General features: G+C 38.9%; 1 protein-coding gene across 13 annotated transcripts in view; it reads right to left on the reverse strand.

Annotated features, from left to right (window-relative positions):
- The window catches only part of QTMAN (queuosine-tRNA mannosyltransferase), a 185,087-nt gene that overhangs the window by 64,968 nt on the left and 96,991 nt on the right, over nucleotides 1–23,128 (reverse strand). The window lies entirely within an intron of this gene.

The raw sequence follows: 23,128 nt of genomic DNA on the forward strand, positions 1-23,128 counted from the left end.
TGCTTTCTCCAAAAAGGTCAAAGATTTGTGTTAGGAACTAGAAGTAGCTGAACTCTTGTGATAGCTCGTTCCACCTCTCCACCATGAATGACCTATGTCTAGTTTCCACCATTTTTTGCTGTGTTTTTCGACGTGGAAAGCACATTGATTTTTTTAAAGAGAACGACAGCAGAAACAAGAGGATGGGACGGCAGACACAGCCAGCAATGCAACTGGACGTGGCTCCAACAAACGAGAGCGAAGTTGCAAATTGTGGATGGGTTTTGGCAGAGAGCTGATAGAAGGTGTGAAGGTGAAGATCTCAGGGAAAAGAGTTGCACCCCGCATATCAGCTTCTGCATATTCTAATATTTAAGCATACGTCCGTAAGTGTAATTACAGCCCCACATTCCGGAGGTGATGAACATGGGGACCACTGAGCAGGTTTTGAGCCAAAGGGCAAAATGCCTGATGACTGTGTCCTGCCGTGGTGGCCACCTCATCACACGGCTACATGGCTTTCTGGCTTGGGAAGAGCTATTTCTTAAATCAACTGCATATTGCTTCTCCTGCCTGAATGAAAATCAGCCTAATGACTGCAGCAGTGTCAATCCAGCCAGGTCCTCAAGCTCCCCTGACAGCAGAGAGAACACTGACCTCTGCAAGGGCTTTCGTGGTGTCTAAAGATTGTGTGTTCACACTCCTGGCTGGTTCTTGAATGTGGTGAATGAATGAGACCTCTGCTGTGTATAGGAAAATAGCGTAGCACAGGTGCCAAGATGCACACTCAGTTGAACTTGCAAGGAGGTTACTCTCAGTGCTGCTAGAGATACCTCCATCTATTCTTACAATCTGAAATCAAACATAAAGCTATCAAACACGCCAGCAGACTTCATAGAGCTGCTGATGCTTCGGCTGTAGCTTATTTTTCAGTGGGAGATAAAAGGTAATTCTCTATGTTACGTATCATCAGAGGATAAATTTGTTGTAACCGACTGTGCTAATACAACAGCGCTGCCAACACATAGTGAAATTTAATCCCTCTGAAGACACATGAGCTTCTTTTGCATTTCAAACCTATACCATTGGAAAACATCTTACTACTGTGTATTCAAGAACGCGTTTCTCTTTAGCTGTTCTTCTCATCCTTTTCACTATTTGTATTTTTTTAAACAGAGCACTGATTTAAAAATGGAACTGTAAATAAGCCATTATTCTTGATTATTCTCTGAGTATTTAATGACTGAAATTTTCTATAAACACTTTTGATATAACCAGTTATGAAACGTTCTTCTTGCGATGATGCAGATAGCGGTTTACATACGTATTTGAAAACTCAGGCACCATTCTACTACAAGGACGGAGTGGCATTCTACCTCCCAACGTAGTTCCAGAGCTAAATCACACATCAGCATATGAAAAAAAATCAAAAGAAATGCAGCAGCATTTCATTGAGGAACAGAAAAATAATCTAAATATCTAAAAGCAAAAGTGAAAGTTTTCTTTTAAAAGTTAAAGGTGCATGGAAAATTAAAAATCAAGCAAGGTATTATTTTTTTTTTCTTTTCTATAATGTGTAGCATGCTTGTATCATGCTTCCTCACATTAGAAATTCAGGTCTTGTCTGTCCTAGGAGACTGCATGGTGACTGGAGAGCTGGAGTGAAATGATCACATCACCACAAGGAAAAAGAATATGAAAACTGAGCAACTGAGTGCAAAACTGCTGTTTGGGTGGGGGGTTCATTGGGTTTGGTTTATTAACCAATGTTGATCTTATTCTGCTACTAAATAAGAACAAGAGAGATGAAAGATTTTCCTTTTTGTCTCAATAACCCTCTATAGTATAGTGCAAGAGATGAAAATGAGCATGCTTTAACACATGCTGGTCTTCCACGTGTGTGTTTGGGTGGGAATAGCCTAAACGCTTTACAATCTTTAAGATTAAAAAAGCAGAGAAAATATTAGCAAAGAAGTATTGCAAACCCAAAAACTTTTCCAAGTTTCCTTCATGCATCATAGGGCAACAGAAATCACAGCCCTTGTGGAAACAGAAGTAGTATTTTTCCTGCTGGTTCTTTTTCAAGTCATCTTTCATGTTTGAGATACAATCCTCCTGTAAGTTTTGACTGAGTGCCCTAAAAGATGACCCTCATTTACCTATTATTTAATACTGATTTAAATTACCAGGTTTCTTAAGTTTCTGACCTCCTGTATTTTATGATGTATTTAAAACACTTTGATTCTTATGAACCATTTAATTAAATAGATAATAACTGCACATTTGTCCTACTTGCCATTCACCAAAGTTAAGTTTCAACATTACTTCTGAAACTATCTCGTACGCCTGTCATTCACCAGTTTTTCTTCCAAATTACTGGGGGAGAAAAATTGTCCTTGATTATTTCTACGATATTGATGACATCAACACATGGCATTGCAAAAATTAAGAAACAAATCTGCAATTTTTAAGTCTATGGATACTGTTCGATCCAGTCTATGTGGCTGAAAGAAGAAATGGGATTCTCAAATGATATAAATTACTATAATTTACTTCCATGGAACTGCAGCCCTTTACGTCAGCTGAAGATCTGGTCCACAAACCATTAGGCATGGTTGATCAACTCAACCATTTAGAAACGTTGATCTCTATGCCTTCTGCGCCAGACTAAGTTCCAGGGAACAGATTACAGTCATAAGGAAAGAAAGTTCTCTGAGCTGTATAACAAACGAGACAGAAAAATCTCTGTTTTCAGCTCAATATTGTACCTTTATTTTTGTTACAAGATTTATGGCATACTTGCAACCCAACTAAGGTAATTCACAAAGTAGGCTTCTACTCGGTTGTTTGGCTGTGTCAATAAAATGGAATCTCTATCAGAATCAGATGCTTATTTTTCAGAATTAAAGAATCCATGTCATAGTTAAAACACTTTCATGTGCTTAATGCACTTACTGCAGTTGTGCTGGAAAGTGCCTTTAGGTCTGCATTATAATTGTCACGTTTTCTGGTTATATTTTAAAAAGTTAAAAAAATAAATCCTAGCTGGACACGACCCTTTATTTGAAGACTAAATACATCTGTGACTTGAAATGAGAGTATTGATCATTAATGAATGGGAATGGTGATCAGAGTATCATCTAATTAAAAGGTAGGCATGATGGGATATCCTGCTGGCTTTAAACGAGAAAATGCAATTCTGACTCACTTTGTGAACACCCCTGGTTTGAAGCTGTGCCGTTTGATCTAGCAGCAGGTGTAATCCGCAACAGGCCCAGAATACGTGCCGGCCAAAGATGACCGCCTTTTTGAGACCGACCTAGCAGGATCCTGGTGGAGGAGCACCAACATGGGTTGCAAATTGTCTGTGTGTGGGTCCCTGGTTTTGTTTTTAATAAAACTTTTGGCTAGGATTTCCATGGAAATCAAAACCCACCACATACGTTGCTGCCTGGCATAACAGAGGGGCAATGGGGGAATAACGGAGGGATTCCTTTCTTTTTACATGCTTTTCTGATAAACCTGTCTAATTGACTTTGGTACTCAGACAGCATGGCTCAATTAATTTGAATTATCTCAAAAGCCTCTGAATTTGAGGTCGTTTTGGACCTTCTCCCACAACAAGACCCTAATGAGGGGGAAAAGGACACAATAAACTATACCAGTGTCTCAGAAATTCAATCTTTGGCTTAGACTGCTCCAGAAATAGGTCCTGCTTGAAATGTTAACATCTCGATTATTAGGAAATAAAACAACTGAACACACTGAGTTCCTACAAGCTCAAGTGTGTGTGTGTGCGCACATACACACGCATGAGCACACATGTGTAAAGGACTTCTGTTCAGCCTTTCACGGCAAATCAGCTGATGACAAATACTTTTAATCTATTTGGAAATGTGGTTTCATAGTTCAGTCCTTCGGGGCTTGAGAACTTTGCTCATCACGTCTCCGGGGCATTACACAGTAATCTCTGAAAAACTGCATGCTAGATTAGCTCTGAGGATCTTACTGATGATAAAACGTACTGAGGATCTTTACGTTTACGAGGCTTGATGAAGACCAGCACCTCCAAGTCACACACGGGAGGTCCATCACCCTGCGAGGGGCCAGGAACAGAAAGCAGACAGCAGCGGTGTAAATCTTAAACTGCCAGAATATCTCAAAGGCAGAACAATCCACGACCATGTCTTTTCACGGTAATGTTCAAATAGCCCTCTTGGTTTCCTACATCCCAACTCTATATTGCTGTCTCCTGGCATATTTGTCGCACATCTTACAATGAATGATACCAGCATGTAGGTAGCTGGGAGGACCTGTCCCCATCAACATCCACAGCTCCAGAGACTTCAGTCTCACTCAATTCCCCATCCATCCCCTCGTATCACCCTTTGCTACTGCTGCTTCTCTCCATCCTCAGCCAGAAGAACTCTGGACGACACGCAGCATCTCCGCATCCTCGGTGCTGCCCTATTGTAAGGCTGGTGACTAAAGACATCGGTTACATCATCATCTCTGGCAGAGGAACAGCCAACCGGTAGGAAGATGCAAGGGAAATGTTCCAGGTTGTCACAGTGCTTTTATGGTTTCTTCACAATTAATACTATAAAATGCACAGAATTACACAGCATAAGGGTATTAAAATCAAAAGAACTTCTCCCCACTGAAAAGCTCTGATAAATAATGTAACTTAAGCGTAAAGGTCTTTTGCTTGCACGCCGACAAGTTATACCAGCTTTGTCATAAATGGTCCCCACAGAAAAGTGACAATTTTGTTTTGTTGGTAAATGCTGCTGTGATTCGCATTCTAAAGACCACGCAATTTAACTATTAGACCACAGCAATTAGAGACTGAGTATGTGAACTCTACCTTCCAACCAGTGCGATACGCCACCCAAGATGAATTTTTCCATAAATTTAATAGCAGATTTACGCACTATTCTATACATTAAAAGAGACTCCAAAAAATTCAGAAAAATGATGTCATTCATCCTATTTCTACTGGTGTTTCTACTGTCACATGCCACAGAAATATTTTGACAAATACAAGAATATTTTACAAGGATGAATAAAAGCAATCAACTACAAAATGGTCTTGTTTATGAGAACATCAACACATTACCCTCATTCTTTTGGTCCAGAAAAGGCCACAGATTGGTCAAGATCAAGAAAATGATCTTCACTTTGAGAGAAAAGCAGATGTAGATGATTGAAAATTTGACATTTATTAGGGTTTTTTTCCCCCATATTAAAAAATAAACCTCACTAGGGCAAAGTTTCTACATGCTGTGCCCCAGAATAAAAACCTCAATGACTATGAGAAGACAGGCAAAGATGAGAAGACTGATAATACAACTGCTTGCTGCACAGAAAACGAGTGAACACCACGCTGATTTTTTACACACGTAGCCAGGACCCTAAGAAAGCACACGGATATTACCTCCAGCATGATTCATTAACAGGTTAAATTCTGTTGTTAAAATTGTTTATGTATTTCACCTCTTTACAATCAACTGAACAATGTGTTGTTAGAGTATAAAATTAAAAGTGCATGGTTTCTAGTCCAGGACAATTCTCAACGAGCATATTTAAACTTAACGTGAACCTGGATGCAATTTAAAAGAAGTCAGGGAATGAGACAACAATAGAAAAGGTTGTTATGGGAAGCCCTGATGCACAGGAACAGCGCTGCTTAGAAAGGATACAACCCCGCCTTCCCACTTCACTATCGTACACAAAAGAAACATCAAAATTAACACGGGAAGAGCCACGACAGCAACCACTTCACATAAAAGTCCATACGTATGTGATACAAACCCCATGCATACTAAGCGGCAAAATATACAGACAAGTTCAGTAAGACCAAACATTTCTTTCACACTGTCCGCAGCAATTCTAAGAATTTTTAATTATTCTGAGCATTAGACCGTTCATGGTAAGGATGCTGATTATGGTTTTCTGCCAGTTGGAAGTTCCTAACGAGGTGCGGTTTAAAGCCCATTTACCAGCAATGTAACTGAACGCTACCAAAATGTGTAGGTTTTGTTTATTCACTCTGTGCCTTTACAGAAGTTGATATTCAAAGGTAAAAAATGAAAATGAATGGAGGGTGCTACACTGGATGCCAGTTTTCTGCACCCAGGCTTGCTTCCTGATCCTCAGCAGCTGCACACAGAAAATCAAGTTTAATTGTCGGAGTATAGTCACAGCGTCGACACTATCACTGGAATTATAGATACCTACAGACTGCTGTTTTAAGAAATAAAATCATTTACTGGTAGAACTTCAGGCACCAAGCAAATCTGACTTTAACCAATACACTGATTAACATCTTCAGCGCAACAAAATTACGTACGCGAGCCTGTATTAAGATCTGTTTGCAGGTACTCCAGTGTCTCCCAGCATCTCATTCATCTCAAAATAAACCCAAATATTCCTTTCCAGCAGCTTTGCTTACCCTTTAGCTTCCCACCGTCACAGCTCCTGAGTGATGTGCTGACAGAGCCCCAGGTCCCTTCAGCAGGGCCAGGACCGCATCCCCTGCGTACCCACGTGCCACGCACGGGTACCAGGCGTTACAGGCAAACGCTGAGATTCCTGACATCCTGGCTGATTTTTACATCTCTCTCAACTTTATACCTATAGAAATAAGGAAAGCGCAGCTCTTCACCCTTCTGATAGCCATCCAGATGCATAAAAAAATTGCAGAGTTATATTTATGGGTACACACTAATTCTTGATAACAAAATATCTAATTGTTATCCAGTAATTTATTTTGCCAGGCAGCAGTAGTACTTTTATTCTTTATAATAAATTGTATTCCTCTGCAGTAATTCATACCATTCAGAAGAATAAGATTTAAAAATAATACTTAAACCACGTTGAGGATAACAACTAAAAGGTGCCCACAAGAGACGTATTTAGACGTCTGCTAAATGTATTTACCTAAGTCAACAAGGAAATTTTATTTGGCAATTCCACATTTTAAAGCTATTGTCTCAATTAGGCCAAAAAGGAGGATAGTGCTTATGACTGCAAGTCTCTGCCTGCATTCATTTATTGTTCAGTTCACAGTCTCTGAATACAACACAATCCTCCAACGGAGTCAGCTTTCATAATTCAGCAGTACAAAGTCTGCAAACACATGTAACCTAGATCCATATTTCACAGTGACAGCATATGATAGCAGAATGTGAAGTATTAATGCTAGTGTCACTACAGTCCTACACTCTACTGCACTTTAAGAGAAAGCAGCTGCTGAGATGAAATGTGTGCCAACTGTCTGAAGACAGAAACATAAGAAACATTCCTTCTGTTACAAAGGGAGAGACACACACAAACAGACTTTCTTTTAGACTCAACAAGCACAAAGTTTCTTACTTTCGCCTTTTACGTTTCTATTTCAAAACCGCTCGCGCGCTGCGTGCCGGGGGAAGACGTGCCTGGATGGGAGCCACGGCCTCGTCGGCCAAGGAGCACTGGAAGCAGAGGAGGGTTGGGTGAAGGGGATGCATGGGTACGGGGAACTGCTGGAACGGTGACACCAATCCGGCACGGTTCTCCAGAATCGGTTATACACACAGAAAAACTCAATTCCCACCAAATATCTCACGAGATACGAGGTACCGTCACCCAGCACGCTGGTAGGAGTGGTTTTAGGACTTTCCAGGAATACTACTGCAGCTGTTCAACAGCCAAAGCAGTGAAATACTCTCCTGCCTACAAACATCATCCTAACCCATCCTCGCGGAGCATGTGGTGTGTACCTGCTACTGAGAGCTTCTTAATTAGACTAAGGGACACGCTACGGAGCTGTAAATTGGATTAATAAGGTACACTTTTTTCATCTACGGTCTATATAAAGATCGGTGGAGAACTTGCCCTTCTTGATTTGTGCCTAGTCCTGGAGCGACCGTACCAAACGATCTACCACGTACTGTATCAGCACCTTTTAAGCCCAGCGCTACAATAAGAGCGTGACATAATCCGAAACGTTTGGCCGTAATTCACTTAAGAACTAGTACAACCTCATTGACCTCCTTATCAAACAATTTATTGTGCATTTACAGACCGGACAATGAAATAGAGGAGGTAAGGTATTAATGGTGACACTATTTGGCAAGCTCATAGCGCAGTTCATTCAAAGGCAATTTTAAAATTGAATGAAGAGGTTTGACTAGGCAATAAAAACAGCCACAATGCCAGTGAACAGTACTTAGGAGGAAAGCCTCTAATTATCCTATTTATAAATCAACAGCAATTTTACTGATGACTTCTTCTCAAACTTGATTGAAATAACTTCAAAAAATTAAAAAATAATCAGATCATATTTATTTTATTAAATTACAATTTAAAAGTATTATTGATTCTCTTCATAAATGAAAATGATAAAAACTTGAGGACAAGAATGAGACAACATTTTTTAAGAGAAACATTTGTACAACACTCTGCAACATAATTATAGTGCTGCCCTTGGGGAAGGGGATTTTATTTTATAATGAGAATGTTTACACTGTTATGGGGTTCAATCTATCTGGGAGGGAAGGTTAAACTTCTTTCCATTAAAGACAGCCTTATAATGAAAAGCTCTGAAAGGAGAATGGAGTCTAATATAGTAGATGTAATGGCCTATTAAATGATTCACACACACAAAATGAATCAAATTCATTGTATCTTACTGCTCTTTTATGACAAAATTGTTGAAAAAATAAAACTATTGTCAAGATAATTGCATATTACATATACTGTATTACTGTAACTACTATTCTTATTGGGTGACCCAGAGTCTACATTTTAGGTACATTAATAGGACATTACATTTTAAATACTTTATAGTATCGGAATGTTGCACAGAAATCCCACTTTCACTCTGATGGCAAAAATCAATTTAGACTTAAAGTCATGCTGCAATTCTGCATCATTCTTTTTCAATTAAGTTTTTGCATACATTCTTTATGATGTCATTTCTACATTCCTGCAACAGATGTTTGTTTATATCCCAATTTACTAAAATGCTGCCGTACTAGTTCCTGCTATTTTGAACGTAACCTCTACAACTAGCTTGTGTTTCCAAAACACAGTACCATAAATGTTTTCTTAAACTTGTCCCCTCAGTCTACTGCTAAAAATCACCATCTCTGATCATTACACGGTAATGGACTTTGTTCTGAAAGGAGCTTGACTGTATTAAGAAAGGGAAGAAATTAAATAAAAGTCACAGTACATCTCTCAAAATATATGTATATTTAGAGATATCAGTAGATAAAAAACTAGAAAAGTTTTGAGTTTTGCAGGAAGGACTGAAAATTACGTTCGTTTTGTTGAGAGCTGATTTTACACGAGATCTATAATGCAATAATTTGGCCTACTAATAACAGCTCTGTAATAACAATCACTGTTCATTAAGGAGCTAGTCTTGCAAACATATGTGCAGACTGAGAAAGTCCACATGACTGCAGTTAGTCATCTGTAGAACTGTCCTTACGTACTCAAGCACAGTTATATTAAACATCAGAAGCCTTGTGGTATTATCTTTTTGGGTTGCTAATACTTCTTAATATTTTAATTTCACATTATTTTCATGTGTTGGAAAGTCACAGGATATACCAGATGCTATCACAATGCAAGTGAAAGTACTGGTGAGAGAGGAATGAGAATATTCGGGGTACTTTTATCAAATAAGTGAAATACGCACGCAGCTGTGGCCACAGGGATTGCTTTTCCAGACTAACGGTCAAAACCTGGGACACCACAAATGGTTAAGACTTCAGATTTCACAAGGTACTACAGTAAGTTTAGAGAAGCTTTTGCAGGTATACCAAGAACTTCGAAGTACCTACCAATCTCAAATAATTTCAGCTGAGTTGTATAGAAAATAAGCCAGAATTTCTAAAGTCTCCTGATGCCATTTGGACTTCTCAAGGGATTACGACCTTGCAGAATTAGGTCCTTATATTTTAATGAATAAAACCACTGGCTAAAGGACTTAGTTAAGCATTTGAAGGCTCCCATGCTTATTTTGAACTTTAATACCCTTTTTCAGTATTAAAAATATTTCAACTTATTTATTACTACTAATGATATAGGAGGGGAGCTTAGTGCAAGTACCAAAGCATGGGTGGTGCATGAGGAGCCACAGCAAACACGGCTGCTTCCATCCACCTTCTTGGGAGAACCTGCTCGTTTAGGGTGAAAAGCCCAATCTTTATCATCTACAGTTGGCTACAGAAACTAGCATATTTTAAACATATATTCACATCTTAGGCTACCTATGCTTGATGGATTCTTTATGTAATTGGAAACCAATCTAAAATTTGACACCCTATTTCACAGCATAAGACTATTTCTTAAAGCTTTTAACACTGAAAACTGAGGCAAGAAAAATCAACTCAAACATATTTTAATTACAGGAAGTGAGGAAGGGATTTCCACTTTTATCTTTCTCTTAACAGAATTCAAAATAACAGAAATAGTCCAAATGTGATAGTCCGAGGTGAGATTAGATGCTCCTGCAGCCCACACCCTCTTCCAGAAGGTAAGCCTCAGTTCCTAAGCATCGACTGCTGTTAAACATGACTGCAATAAAAAAATTAATCATTCACATCTCATTGAGGTGTCTAGTACTAGAAGGTGAGAAATTAGATAAAAGTATCTATTTTCAGAAAGAAGAAAAGCGGTGGAATAATTAGCAATTCATTTACCTTGCTTATAAAAGTTGAGGACAAAGTTTTACCCATGAACAAGACTCTCTTCTATTAAGATGAACGACGTAACCACATACAAGCATGTGATGTGTAAGGAGACGGAGAAATTACCAATGCAGAAGGTAGCAAACATAAATGAAAAATGGTAAGGGTTATTGAGGCCAAAATGAGGTTATTTTCCAAAAGGTGCAGCAGTAGAGACTAGAGCGGAAGTCTGAAAGGCGGCTCAATAATCAGAGAAGTGAGAAATCAGCCCATTGGATAAACGGACTCCTAATTTACCAGCAAAGCAGCCACTCAGACACAGTTTCTAGCAGCGAAAAAAGCTAGACAAGGTAGATTTTCCTGAGGAGATGCTCTGAATAGTTTCATGATGCAAGACTACAGGCCTTGCTCAACATTAACTACACTACTCCCAGTAAAATAATGCCAATACCACACATTATCCAGCAGATGCATTTCATTTCAGTCATTTAGGTGGAATGAACATTCATTCAACAATCACTAACAGTGAAGGTTCATCAAATCAGCCATTTATTTTCTCCTTCCCCTGGCATTTGTTTCCAGAACCTGCCTTCTCCTCTCTCTATTAGGACTAGATTACCCATACTTCAGGCATCGTTATCACTGCACTGGAATAATACTGACACACCATCCTTGTTTAATGGTTCCCCATAGCTATGTAGTCTATAGGAGGAGGAGCTGCAGGTCCTCCCTAGTCATTGGGTTTGAGTATCTGTACCTACCTAACAACTGCTCTGCGGATAGTTCGATTTTCTAGATGAAGAGGAGTGTTAACTCCAATTCCCCCACAAAAAGGCTTAAAGGTGAAAAGTAAATAACGGACCTTGGACCTCTGAAGGCAATAAAGTGCGCAAGTCAAATTTCATATATCCAAACAAAATATCTTCACCACTGTGAGGCATCTTCTTAGTTAACATGAGCTTTTGAAATTGCAAGTTAACAAAAGCTTTCCAAACTCCATTTTTCTCAAAAAAAAAAAAAAAAAAAAAAAATCCATTTGTTTTCTTTATAGTAGGTCTTTTAAAAGGGAGTCATAACTGATGGATTACAACATGTTTCTACCTTTTCAATCTGAATTTCATAAGAATAAAATAAACCACAAATGAAAGTGCTTGTACCAGGCACGTTGAACCTTTCTTCTTCTATTAGCATATCAGCCTGCAATCATAACTAGATCAATAGCGAAGATATCTGCTTAAAAGAGCACCATGCTTTCTTTTGTCAGAAATTCATTACTTTTTATTAGGGTCATTGCTTGAAAACTTCAAAACACCATATGGACCTAATTGTGGTTTATTTTGGCAAAAAGGAAGACACTGTAGAACAATTGAGGCATTACATTCTACAATTCCATTACTTTCATCCCTCTCCGTTTTATTACTGTGTCATTAAAGGCAACTTGAGTGAGCGAAGAATTATAGTGTCATGTGTACGGGCTAGTAGATTAATAACAAAACACACTCAAGTTTAAAGGTATCTAACAGCTGTTTTCATTATTTTGTGTAAATACGCTTGAAGCATATCTATCTGATTAGTGGATAGAGTGCTCTTCTCTGTCACATGCCATGGGCACTGCTATGTGCAAGTAATCAAAGTGCTCAGAAAATGAGTTTACATTGTTCACTGCTGAAATACACAAATGTCAGAAAGTGACTGCGCATCAAAGCTTAGGCAAATCATCTGCTGCAAACAAACAGACTCCAATGCACATTTCAGCTTGAAACATTCCTCTGCAGCACAATGACTGAACAGGACTTATTGCTAGCCCAAATGAAGTGACGCTCCCAGAATAATAAGTCGCTAATGTATAGATGCGCCGGCAAGTTCGGCACCCAGTACCTCTGAAAAGAGCTCAGCCGCTTTCAGAACCAAAGATGCACCGTTTTCATCTCAAATTCTGGGCAACTTTATTGATATCACACAAGCATTTACAGGGGGAAAAAAAAAGCAACATTTTTTTTTTACCTGACATTGCCTTTTTTGAAATTATTTTTTATTATTGCTTATTATTTTTTAATTTTTTTGTGACTAGGTTACCAGGAATCCCAACTGATAATCCCTCTTTTTAATGGCAACAAAAAGACGACAGTTTAGGCACCCAAAAAGGGTCAAATGCTCTCTTTTCTGTATATAGTCACATAATTCAAGATCGGTAATTCAAAATCAGATGGCAGGTAACATAAGTGAACTCCAAAACCAAAAGACCTGTGATGAAGTTTGATGAAGGACAGATAAAATTTCAGTCACTGAAAGAATTACTGCATAAAAATTTCTTCTTTCTGCGATCCATTCGCTTCTAGCACAGACCGAGGCAATTTCAGTATTCAACTACTCTACACAAGGATGAATATGAAAGAGCCATCCAGACTCATCAAAATAAGAAAGTTACAATAAACTCATTCTGACTCCAATGAGCTCAACAGAAGAATTTTATCCAAATGCTTCAGTGAGCAAAGGAAACTGAGGCAAAATCGAGAAGGATGCTTACAAAGCCACAGTACTCACACATTTTGCCTGAAGACGGTTCTTGCTGAAGCACGTCTCACCTAATGCTTTCCCCAAGGACTGCAGTTGTCAACCTTTGGTATCACTTCAGCATGAGTTGGCTTCTGAGAGATGCTCACAAAACAACAAAGTCCAAGACCGATGCCTCAAGAACTCCAGTGTGTCAAAGGGAGAGGAGGGACCAAACGCACCGGCCATGATGTGGCCTTCTTCAAAAGCACTAAAGTGCCCAGATGATCCCAGTATACAGATAGAAGCAAAAACATTACCCTCATTTTTTTCCTCTTTCCATCATGGTCACTATGAATTCGGCTAATGAAAATTTCTCTTGATCTCAAATATGGTGAGGGGTTGAACATATGAGCAAGACATAACTTGCAGGACACTGCTCGTTTATGAAACACCTGATTCATGAAATACAAGACATACAAAGTCTGCCATTGTGTCTTTTATAGACGCTGGAAATACATGATCTTCTCCATGGACCGGTTCAGGTCTCAAGACTGAGGTCAGTATGTGATGATCACACAGTCCATCCCTTTTCATCTTCATTTCGGGGACATCATAGCAAACATCTGCAACTGCCTGACACCACTCCTATATTGTTTAACCAACTAATTATGAAATTATTGAATTCCTCTTAAATTTCAATAATGTTTCAACAATCATTTCAAAACTAAATGCCTCTCGGGGGGAAAAAAAAGAAGAAAAAAACAAAACAAACACCCTACACACCCTTTTTTTTTTTAAATTTCCAGTCTAAATCATTTAATAATGACCAATTCATACCTAGTGGATGTTGTAAGGATTATCCTGAAACTTAAATAATTCCTCCTCTTTCATGGCATTTATCCTCTGACTGTATTTATAAAGATTAACATATATCCCCTTCTCAACCTTTATTTTGCTAGGACAAGTGAACCATACTCTTCTAATCTCCTCTCATAATACAGCTTCTCCTAATCACCCTAGCAGCAGTTCACTGTACCTGCTTCACAGTTTAAATTCATCTGGTTTTGAACATGGGTGACCAGAACAACATACAATTTTTCAGCGCTTTACATAGACACACCAATCTGTATCTTTAAAAATTATCTTTTCTGTTGTGTATGAGAATGACAGAAGCTTTTTTTTTTATTATTATTTGATATGATGCAGCTAAACTGCTGCTTGGTGCATCTCCAGCAGCAAGTGGTCTACATATCTGCATGTTGTTTACCTTCTGTATTTACCTGCATAGTCTTATAGACTTCTCCGCCATTTAGCATACACAAGTGACAAAGGGAAGGAAGATCTGCTTGCTTCTCTACTTAACATAATGAGAACCATCAGCTGGAGGTAAAAATGCTTGGCATGTTTAAAGGAGATCATGGCTGTGAATAGTTTTGGGGTTTTTTTGAGAGGCAAAGTCATGGAAATGAAGACACATAACCCCATCAAAGAGTATTCTGGCAGAGCAAGGGGAACACACCTAAAATCAAATCCATCCTGGAGAAATTAAATCAGAATCTCTCCAACTGGTGCAGAACCAGCACTAAGACACCCGTGGTTTCTAGACGAAAAGAGCTGACAAGGGAGGACGAGTGGAAAGATGAAGGCTCTGGCATGATGGCGAGACATTACACACCATTAATCCCACAGCTAGTTGGGCATTAACGAAAGTAGAGGCAACGTGGTCTGCTGATGAGTCCCAAGATTGTACGTGGGACAGGAAATACATAAGGTAGGCCAAAGATGGATAAAGTCCTTAGTTTTCTGCAAGCCTGACCTGAGTACTACTTAGGAGTCATCTTATAGGAAACTGGCACTGTTTTATGAGGAATCCACTCTAAAATTAATCATAGGTTGGCTGATACAATTTAATACCTGATTCATTCTCCCTGGCTATTGTTAGTGCCTATAACATTGCCTGAAAAACAGAGTGAACATAGGAATATCTTGTTACACTATACCTAAAACTTCTCTGCAGCAGCAAATACAGATTTCTCAACACACAAAATGCCCCATCACTTAAACAGGCAATAGAATGCAAAGATCTTTTCTCATACATACTTGAGGAAAAGAAGCTGGGAAGCGTTACTGGACTTGGATCTCCCCTAGCTCTACAACTAGCATCCCTACCACTTGGAGCTCATAGGCCCAAAACTCTGATGAACCCTCATTACTATTTAGACACGCATCTTTTCAATAGTAAAGCTGAACAGCCTCCCACCTTAAAAGCACTTCTGGTACGTTTACGTTGGGATTCTCATATTTTTAAATGTATGCAATTTGAATTATTTAAAGGAAGAAGAGAAGGATTATTTCATTTGGGAGTCACAACTGAGCAGGGGGAAATGTCCAAAATATTAAATATTAAATATTCCTAGTTGCAAACGCAAAAGAAAAAAAAGAAAAAACCTAAACAGATTAATATACTCCCTGCACAACAAAGAAATTAGCTGTGATTTGGCAAAATTAAAAATCATTTAACTTCATCGCATTTGGTTAAGTATAAATAAAACATCTGTATTAACTTGTTCTTATACATTACATAAAGGTCATCTCCTTAGGACTGGAGAGCTACGTTTCAAGTTTCCTCTTCAAACTTAAAACTGCGATTTTATGTATTCCATCGTGTAATTTTGTTCTCTTATTCTTTATTCTCTGAAATTCCTATAGAACTTCATAGCATCTTCTCCACTGACATTTCCATCTAACGGTACCTCTGACTAACTTCAGTTGGTTGTCTGCAATCCAGCACACCACAGTGCTCAAAGCAGATTCAACCCACTTAAAGTTTTAGTTTCACATTTAATAACAAATTGCAAGGCTATCTGTTATTCCACCAGTCTTTAAAAGGGTCCTGGGGGTTTTTTGAATTTGGGTTTTTGGTCTAAGTCCACATTCCCTCCCTCTCCCCACAAACTAATACTGTGTTGAAGATGAAGCATGGCTTTTTCTAAAGGTATTGCCATTCCCCCATGACCAGGAACAGAGACTCCTTCATTCTCCTAAAAATGATTTCTGGAAACATTATGTACTCTCAGTGAAGAATCTCTAAAAACTCTGATATCCCTCCCTATTCCTTATATTTTCAGCAATTCTTAGCACACTACGTACTTTTTCCCCCCCCCCCATTATACGACAACCACAAATGCCCGGAATATTTAAGCAGTAAGGTTCTGTCACTGCCTCATGTAGCAACTAAGAAATAATATGCCCAACACGACTGCTTCTCTCTCTGTTACAATTCTGTAAGCATGAAATCACTTTAAAGAAAAACAAAAAAAATCTACCTCCACTTCTATGTAATATTCATGAATTTCATAATAAAAAATATGGAATTGTTCAAACATTGAAGGGCAGTTATTTTGAAATGCAAAATTCAGCAGGGACAGCCTTGTCTATAAAAACCATCTTTCACACATGTGAAGGATTTAAGTCTGTACCTTCATAGGGATTGGGACGGAATTGGACACAGCCACATCACTCGATACCCAGCGTTTATTTTTTGTGCGCCACCTCTTTCCACCCCTGTTAACATTAGAGTCACGCCGAGTGCCAAGCGCCCTCAGCTCGCAATGACTGCGGTGAAAATGAGGGTATTTAGCACTTTGTAGGACCCTACCATTAATCAATAGTCTTTTTCTACTTTGAATAGAGGGGAAAAAAACCCGGAGAAAAAACCAACCCAGCTTTAATTCTGCCATGACAATTTTAAGCAATTAAATTTAAACTTCACTGATTTTTATTACAACGATTCGATGCAAAGTCTGAAAGTATTTCATGTCTGAATCATCCTGCACGGGGATGATATTTAACCTGATCCCAACCTTAAGAAAGACTCTGTTGTGAAAGGAAAAGAGAAAGAACAGATGGGGAACTGAGGTAGGAAGGTGGAGAAAGCCCAAAGCAGGGCTTGCGTTCATTATGCTTTAAAAAAGGTAACATAATATCAAATCAATGAAAGCTATTGCTATTGTAGAAATTAAAGTAAAAATATATTATTGTTTTTATTCTGAGTAAGTACAGTTGAATCACTGTATTACAGATAGACTAATCCCAGAAGAATTAAACCCCCCATCCACACCAGTGGCTGATGAAGGTGTCATTTTCATCTCCTCTCCCATGACATCCCTCAACTTCAAATGCCGACGCTTCTTACAGCAAGGTAGCCTATTCTCTTTACAAGTGACGGAGAAATTATTATGCATGGAAGTGCATAATAATCCAGTCCAGTCGTGACTCTACCCCTGACTTCCCCCATGAATATGCACGAATCAATTAAACCTCTGAATGAATCAATTTCCTTCTCGAGTAGTAATGATAATAATAATAATAGGTGCCCATTGTATAGGGCACTGCATATAATATTTTTAATGCCTGCTAATGAAATGTGCTATTAATTATTAGAATGCGGTTTGTTTTTGAAAGCCAAGTACCAGCGTGGCTCAAATTTGTATTCAAAGTGACACAACATGAACGGTTCTAAAAAACTGACTACAGGGAAGTGCTTACAAGTATTACAGCAAATCCAACTTAAAAATCAAATGGTATTTAAATCAACAGGAGAACTTTCAGATCTTACCAGCTATACTGCGGAGAAATTTGCAGCTAAGGGGTTAATCAGATTAGATGGGAGTGGTTATAGGCTCGGTGCCACAGGTTTTGCCCTTTGTGGCTTCTCACATCCCAGACTTGGAAAATATGAGCTGTGATACTGAGAAAGGTAAGAAGCCAGCACAGCCCCATAGTGATAAATGAGTTTGCATCATCTGTCATTAGAACTTCCTGCCAACAGGGTCATTCCCTATTAAATTACCACTTGTCAATGTTTAAAATACTGATTGATAAATGACTGTGCCAAAACTGATAACACGACAGCTTTTATTTTCTAATATTCTTGGTTACCACATTCTGCTACTTCAAGATACAGATATAGCAGGGTGGTTTTTTTTTTTCCCCCCAAGTACTTTAGTGAAAGACAATTTAATCTAATACAAAACTAACAGGTACTGTATAATGATTGGTCCTGATATACATTACATACTATTCTTCTTGCCAAAATAAACCTACTGGCGATTTAGCGATATGGGTAGATCCAAGTTTCACATTTCATCAAATGCTAGTAATCTGTTTTATCAATATAAACTGCATTTTAATGAAAAAATTCTTTTCTTCAGTACACTTCACTTTTAATGCCCCAGAGTATAATAATTCGTTCATGCTGTAGAACAAGAATGTTTTACAAGACCTTAACTCTCCAGAGAAATTTCTCTGTAAATACAAAATGCAAGTTTTATGGGAATGTGTTGTATGCAACATGAGCAGTACCCAACATAATAAAAAACTAGGTTGCACTGAGAATTCTGCTTAAGTATCCTTGTGAGCTATTGTGAGACTAAATGGTTATTATGATAGCGTTTAGTGGAATACCTATACGACAGATAAAAGAGAGTCAGTAAAACTATTTTTGTCCCTGAATAGATAAAAAGAAATTACTTTTTAGAAAGTTTTGCAAAACAAATACATCCCAGCAGACTGCTCATCCGGGGTCTCCTGTAGGAGGGCACTCTCAGTCTGCTGCTGCTGGAGAGCTCTGGGGATCTTTGGGGGGATAAAACAGGCATAGTCTGCCTCAAAGACCAGGCTGGGGCAACAGCTACTCCTCCTCGATCCAGAGAGAGAACGGAAACTCCTGCATCATCCCCCGCAACCTCCCCAGCGGCACACGATGCACGCGTAGAGGAAGCACCATGTAAGAAAGCACCAGTGACCATGGATGCTTGAGGCACCCTTCATTCAACCACCCAACCCCTCGCTGGAGGTGCGGCTATCTGCACTTAGCACTTATCCCAGAGATGCAGAAGGTAACCGACCCACTGCCAAAGGCTCCAGAACTGAAGAACTCCATTTTATAGCCCTTTTAATCCACTATTGCACTTTCCTCCCAATAGGTGCCGTGTCCCAGATCTTGAGAGCATCCCTGGTCCTTCTTGCGTAACTCTTAGCGTGCCAACACCAACCCTCAAAACCTCCTTGCGGCAGGTGAGGAGAAGAGATTCAGAGGAGTAATTTCCATCACCCGGTTCTTCAGCAGCGAGCCCCAAGGTAGGAGAAGTCTATTGGCTTTTTCTAATTATGCTAACTACCCATAAACCGTGGTGGCAGGGAGGCAATGTCTACCAGGGAGCGCACGGCACACTGCGGAGATGCCTGAGCCACCACCAAAGGCGGTAGCTACCCTCCGTACCAGAATCACTATCATTAGCATAGTACTCCACCTAAGCTAATATATGCTATTTCACTGGAAGGTTAATGAGCAAAAAACTGCTCTTCTAAGGTACACCGCTTCCCATATGAAGACAGTTCAGTTGGGTACCGCTGCAGAGCACGGCTCCGTGCAGCGGACACGTCCCCAGTGCCCATCTATAGCTTTGGGCTCTTGTGGATTCAAGTCTCTCCCTGCTTGTTGACATCAGTACTTTTCCAGCACAGCAAAGCTATTCCATAGTGTTAGGCTTACAGAGGAAAGGGGAACCTCTTAGTTATCTAAACAGAGGTCTGAAATTCAGCCCTGCAAGCCAGGTCCAACTGATGCAATTTTTTTTTATTATTTCCCCAAAACAGGCTCCTCCACACGTCATGTTTCTGTACAAGAGATACTGCTGTTGTCGTTTAAAAACTTCTGCTTTAGTCAGGAACTCCCTTGACTGGCCCTAAAGTACTCTCTAAAATGGCAAATTCTGCCTCTCTTACGCTATAATTAAAAAAAATATAAAATCAAATGGTTGAAGTGTCCTGTTAACTGTACTAAATTACAAAAGCAAATGAAGAAACAACAGTCTAAAATCTTTAATTCTACTTCAAAATCTGTAAGGAAGATAGTACAAGTTACTAACTACCAAGTTCCGCTTAAAAGAAGCTGGTTTTACTTTCTGTTGTAATCCTCGCCCTCTCATGTTTCTTCTATATTATTCCACCTTAGTCCAATGTGCATTTTGAGCTCTTAGAATGGTACTTCATTCTTGCTTATAAAAACATCATCTTTTTTCCTCCCACATCGTGATAATAATAAAGATATACTACAGACAGAGGAATAGTAATAATAACCAAAATCCATATTATAATATTCATTGAAGTGAATTCCAAGGAGTACCCACTCTGACCCCGCTTTGCCAACTGCCGCAGACAGCATGGATGCAGACAGGCCGAGAGAATTCATACAAAATATCTACGAGACTTTCCAGAGGCGTTCCAGCGGGGTCTGCTGACATACGTTGATGGAAGTATCAAAGACAGCATCAGCGGAAAGGCGATTTTCTTCCCGGACCATAGTTTTCCAGTGCAAAAATGAAAACAGATTATATCAAAATAGACTCTATTGATTGCACAGGGAAAAAAAACCATTTAGGATGTTATTTACAATAGAAAATAAATTGAAATTTAGCCAATGACAATGGAAGTGTGAATTACAATGTATTTAATTCACCGTGTTGTAAAAAAACAGGCCGATATATAGCACGTATGGCACATAAGATCAGCTACTGGTCTACATCCCTTGCAACACCCACGCACTATGAAGTGACAGCCTTAGCTTGGAGTTTTATTTGTCTCCAAGCTTAGAGGTACCCCAATATGTATGTCTACATAATATATTCCATCGGAATGTATAAAGAGGAGAATTCCAAGTCAGCAATGACAGAGGATGAGTACATAAGGAGTAGCTGCGGCAATATGGAAGCTAGTCCTTGTCAGAACCAGAAAACAGGAGGATTAGGTCAGTAAATTTCTTATTCTGCTAAATCCTCAAATCCTTTCATCTCTTCCCATTGTCAGATAAGGACCACACCCTGGTTGTTTGCTCTGGGAACACCAACATATGCCCTTATGACAAATATTTATTAAAAAGAAGAATTTTTATAAGAAAAGCATCGATAACTTCCTCTCAGAAGTAGAAAAGCAGTGATTAGATGCCCATCTGAAATATTTAAATATACATTACACACATGTATAATGGTACCTCTAACAGTATTCACAACTATTTCCTAGATCATCATTATACTTTCACTCTTAAGTGATCATTTACTATGCTGCTTGCACTAATTTGTGTACCCATCACCTACAGTAATCCCATTAAAAGGTAGATACGTTCCAGGATTAACTCTTGTGACGTGCTCCTTTATGATACTGGCTTTGATCAAGAGTCAGATATATTTTATTTTGCCCTAAAATTGCAATATAAATCTAAAATAATCTTTAAAAGATCAAGATCACATGCACGAGGATGATTGCTTAGATCACCTCTCTCCCAAATCCAAATGAAGATTATGTTTCAGACACAAACACACCCTGAGATGTTCACACGCAAAATAAAAGAGGTCAAAGAAAAAAAAAACTCATTCTGGTTATTTTGCCTTCAGAATTTTTAAATATTTTCCCAACATCTAGCAAAATTATGCATTTTAAAAAAGACTGCAGGCACTGAAATGATTGTCAGTCATGCAAATAATCACTTACTTACACTGTATGAGTTTGGTTTGGATAAAGCAAATTACCATTTGAAAATAACTTGAAAAACACTCTGGGCTAAGAGCTTGCTTTATAAATTTTAGCTTGGCCACAATTTTTCTTAACCTTTTTCTCCTCAATCTCCATTCAGGCACTACAGTAATACAGTCAAAAATTAAATAAAAGTATTCAATTGCCACAGGTGCATTCAACATTACTTAAAATATGATCTTGTAAAGAAACAGTAAATACTGGCTGCAGCTGAAGGTCAAAAACCCGAAGAACTTCAGAGTGACACAGAAGCAGTCCTTTCTTAGCCCAATACCATCACAAAATAAAAGCCTTTGTCGAAAAAAAAAAACCCAGAACTTACATCTAGAGTGAGTTGTTGAATAAAATCTGTATTAGAAATAATAGAGCTGGTATCAAGCTGTGTTTCTAATTACTCTGCTGAGAAAGTTGTACAGTCACACAGTTGTTTACAAACATCTTAATTTTATCCACCACTGCTGAAAATAGCTTTTTGATATAATTTCAAGTGCAACAACCAGGATGAAAATGTGAAAGGTGTCCTGCTTTGGGAGACGAGATGCAAAGTAAGAGCAGGACATTAAGAAGAGCACGCAATAAGACGTGAGGTCTTCTCACTTGACCAGTTTGGGTAGTGGACTACTGATTTTACCCACCTAATCACCTTCTGCTTTGGACAAACGATGACTGTGTCTATGACTTCGGACTAATTTGTCAGGTCTCGTTTGACCCCATCTGCCAGGGCTGACAACTCCAAAATAACTGATTTAATACAAGAGACAGGGCTATCACAACTTCATCTCCCAAACTAGGCTTGGGCCACATGACTTCCAAAGGTATGCCAAAAAACCACGAGATCCTTTTAAAATGGCTCGATGTCAAATATGCTGAGCATCCCCAGCATTCCCTCGCTCTTGAAAAACATGGTCTCTACAAAGCAATAGCAGATCCTCAAAGATATATAGGTACTGATCTCCACTGCCATCCAGGCAGCCAAGACCCTGTGGAACACCAGAGGATTTTAACCCACAAAAATGTGGGTTTAAAGACTTCACTTTAGACATTCATTTTTAAACGATTTGCACCAGTGCTTTAGAATATAAAAGTTTTCCAACTTCCTGAAATGCAAACCTTGCAGCATGAACATCAATAGAGCGCAGGACTTCTGCGCTAAAAACCTCTGTACCCCAAACTACCACAAATGCATATTTAGCCTTTGAAATAACTGTTAACTACAAGCCAGTCAGGGACAAAGATCTCAAGCGCGGCCAGAACTTATTATCAGATCAAAAGCCGGACTCCTGCAGAGTCATTACAGTGCTTTCCATCCTTATTTCAACAACAAAAAAATATAATGTACCAGTATTGTGTTGGTTTTAAGAGTATAATCAAATTGC

The sequence above is a fragment of the Balearica regulorum genome, chromosome 6 (assembly GCF_011004875.1).
Source record: "Balearica regulorum gibbericeps isolate bBalReg1 chromosome 6, bBalReg1.pri, whole genome shotgun sequence".
Taxonomy (NCBI): Eukaryota; Metazoa; Chordata; class Aves; order Gruiformes; family Gruidae; genus Balearica; species Balearica regulorum.